This window comes from Eublepharis macularius, chromosome 12 (assembly GCF_028583425.1).
Source record: "Eublepharis macularius isolate TG4126 chromosome 12, MPM_Emac_v1.0, whole genome shotgun sequence".
Classification (NCBI taxonomy): Eukaryota; Metazoa; Chordata; class Lepidosauria; order Squamata; family Eublepharidae; genus Eublepharis; species Eublepharis macularius.
Genome location: NC_072801.1, coordinates 17477503 through 17481245, shown reverse-complemented (window position 1 = coordinate 17481245; position 3743 = coordinate 17477503).

Sequence of the window (3743 nt, the reverse complement as noted above, 5' to 3'; positions counted from 1 at the left end):
TAAGACACAGCACAGACGGTCGTTAAACAGACACTGTGCAAAAGTGCAAACAATGGGTGGGTTTCCTTGGAATATCTTGCTCCCTGCACAACTATTCCCCTTGGGAAAAGGAAAATTGCACACAGCAGAAGTGCTCAATGTTCACATGTTCATAATAAGATGAAGCTGTTGCATATATGATAGAGTGCTGATTAAAACGGCCCATTATGTCCACACTGTACATTGAAAATTACTTCAAAACACCCCCTGGTGACTGTGAACAGAAGGAGCTCTTATCAGAGAATCCCCACCCCATACTAATCTATAGTTCCCAGCAGGGCTTTTTTTCTGGGAAAAGAGGTGGTGGGACTCAGGGGTGGAACTCAGGACCGCATAATGACGCCATTTTGGGTCAGCTGGAACAAGGGGGGAGTTTTTTAAAGTTTAAATTGCCCCTGGCGAAAATGGTCACATGGCCAATGGCCCTGCCCCCTGATCTCCAGACACTCCCCTCTGTCTGGAGATCAGGGGCGGGGCCACCAGCCACGTGACCATTTTTAGGAGGTGCCAGAACTCCATTCCACCGCGTTCCCGCTGAAAAAAAGCCCTGGTTCCCAGGATATATTTGGGGGAAGCCATCCCTGCCCAACTAGTTTATGTTTTGTGTGTTTGAGTACTACTGAGTTGGTCCCTTGCGCGAACAAGTCCCATGCTGTTGGTACTCATAGCTACATTTTCTCCATTTTGACACAGTATCTGTTCCCGCCTCACAGGAGAAAGACAACAGTTAAAGGGCCTTAGTTGTACCAATATTTAAATTGCTGGACTCAATGCTTGCAGTTCAGTCCTAAGAAGAGTTACTCCAGTCTAAGCTCAATGAAATCAATAGGCTTAGACTGGGGTAACTCTGCTTAGGATTGCACTGTTAGACACAAGTAGTAGGAGGGGAGAATATTGTCTGTATTGCAGTCAGGGCAAGAAAATGTACTGAGAGGAATGACAAACTTGAAAACTTGCTCTGTGCACCCAGAGTGTTTGTGAGGCAGCAGTGAGAACTGCTGGAAAGCTGGAAATGACCTTTCCTCTAGCATGCCTCTTTTGTTTATGTACCCAAACTAGTATTTGTGCTGTGGCAGTTAATGCCAGTCCATAGGATGGGGCTGTTAAGATGATAAACTACACTTGGGCTTTCCTGTTTCTTGAAAGCAAAACGGTTTTATTGTTAATGTTCCAGTTTAGCTTCTCATATCCCTTCCCCTGGAAAGGGTGAATTTATGATAGCAAAGAGAAAGTACATCTCACCTTCCATCTCTATTTGTGTTTCCCTAACGTGCTACTCAAAAAGATCCCAGGGTGTTTTCTGATACGCATCTGCAACCATAACAGATCGGCAGAGCTCTGCGAAAGCACCACCACCACCTTCCTTGCGGCTATGAGTCGCTTCAGATCAGCATTTCACTGTCTTTGTGCAAAATGCGTTATGGGCTGCACAATCCTGAGGGCTGACAAGGGGGAGGCGGCCAGCCGCCGGTGCAACAATGGCGCACCAGTCCCTTCCATAGAGGACTCTGACAGAGGCCAAGAGCTAGGCAAAAAATTGGAAGGGGGGCCAGACAGGCTGTGGCCATGCTGGCGTCCCTAGTAACTTTGGGAATGCCCAGGGGTCATTTTGTAGAAAAAGAGCTGGAGGAACTTATTACCATAACTCATTAACATGGCTCATTAGCATATGCCACGCCCCTTGCGATCACAGGAAGTGTGTCACTGGCACAAGTGATTGCAAATGCCACACCCCCTGACATCGCCTATCCTGGCTGTTTTGGACCCAATCCTGGCCATTCAGGGCCGAAATTGTGCCCAAAATGGCAAAAAGGGGCTGAAAAATGGCCAAAAAGGGGCCCCAAATGGTCAGGATCGGGACGCTGCTGAGTGGGAGAGTGATCCACCACCCGTCAGAGGCCTGATCTGGGCCGTTTTGGCCCCCATCCAGGCTGAAACAGGCCCGAAATGGCCGAGAGTCAGGTGGGCAGGGCCACCTGACATGTGACCTCTTTGAGGAACTGCCAGAACTGCGTTCCTGTGCATTCTACCTCGAACTGAGCCCTGGGAATGCCTTAGCTGTGAGGGGAGCTAACACCTAGGCATTCCTGCGCACAATTAAATACCATGCTAAATTTGCAGAATTGCATGGGGAAGGTGAAAATGATGGACTTGATATGAACTGTAGCATGTGCCAGCATCTCTATTAAAGTCGCCTCTTTCCCCCAAACCTCAAATATCCTTTTCAGTCTCAACAGACAGAAAAAAGGGTTGCCAGGTTAACTGTAAGTCATGTTTATTACCTCAGATGAGATCATTTGTCTTCAGTAGGGGTGTGCAAGCCAAAAATTTTCGGCTATAGCCGAAAGTAGAAAGCCGAAAGAAGATTCTCTATCGTTAAAGCCGAAAGCCGAAACAAGAATCTCTTTCGGCTTTCGACTTTCGGGATTCTTTCGGCATTATTTCGGCATTCTTTCGGCTTTTTTCTATGGGAAAATGCCTCCGTCTTCCAGGACGCCTGGAGGAGGCATTTTCCCACCAAATAAGCCCAAAATTGGTGGGGACCTTCCTCTAACCCTTCTCTAACAACCACCCAAGTTTCAGACAGATTGGGCTTTGGGGGGCCATGTTATGGCCCCCCAAAGCAGGTCCCCCCATCCTCCCATAAGAAAGCGAAGGAGCAGCATATTGTTAGCATGCTGCTGCTGATCTTTCTTCATTATTTCCTATGGGGAAAAAATGAAGAGGCAGGCTTCCTTTGCCAGGGGTGGCATTTTGCATGCAAAATGCCCCCCAGCCCTCAGGGGCCCTTCTCCCACCCCTCCTCCCACCCCCCACCAAGGCTCAGCCTGCTCCCACTTGGGGGGGCCATTTCATGGCCTCCCCAAGTAGGTGCTCTAATCTCTACCACTGACAGCTGGGGGAGGCTTGTGTTGCCAGGGGTGGCATTTTGCATGCAAAATGCCCCCCAACCCTCTGGGGCCCTTCTCCCACCCCTCCTCCCACCCCCCACCAAGGCTCAGCCTGCTCCCACTTGGGGGGGCATTTCATGGCCTCCCCAAGTAGGTGCTCTGCTCTCATCTCTACCACTGACAGCTGGGGGAGGCTTGTGTTGCCAGGGGTGGCATTTTGCATGCAAAATGCCCCCCAGCCCTCTGGGGCCCTTCTCCCACCCTTCCTCCCACCCCCCACCAAGGCTCAGACTGCTCCCACTTGGGGGGGGGCATTTCATGGCATCCCCAAGTAGGTCCTCTCAGCCCCTAAAGTCCACCCCTTACAGCCCCACACAAACCCAATTCCCCCCAGCTGCCACACACAGACCCAAATACCCACATTAGCCCCTCACAGACCCAAATCCACCCCCACCTGCCCCACACCCATAACCCCAGGAACAGGCTGGCAAAGGCCAGCCCTCTCCCTTTGTTCCCTATGCTGGGAACTTCTAAACTCTCTTTCCCTGGGCAATTCTGCACAGCCCAGGGGTGCCACAATGGTGGGCACACTTCTGAGTGCCAGCTGGTCCCTGTGAAAGAGCACCTGAACCACAGACACCCTCCCTCAAATTCCCCCACCACCTACAGAGATGGCTGGCCAGCCAGCCCCATTGTTCCCTATGATGGGAACCAACTGCACAACAAAGAATAAAACAAGAACAACACAAAATAAAGTTTTAAAAAAATTATTTTCTCCCTTCCAAAGTACAAGTAGGCAAAGCATTATGACAC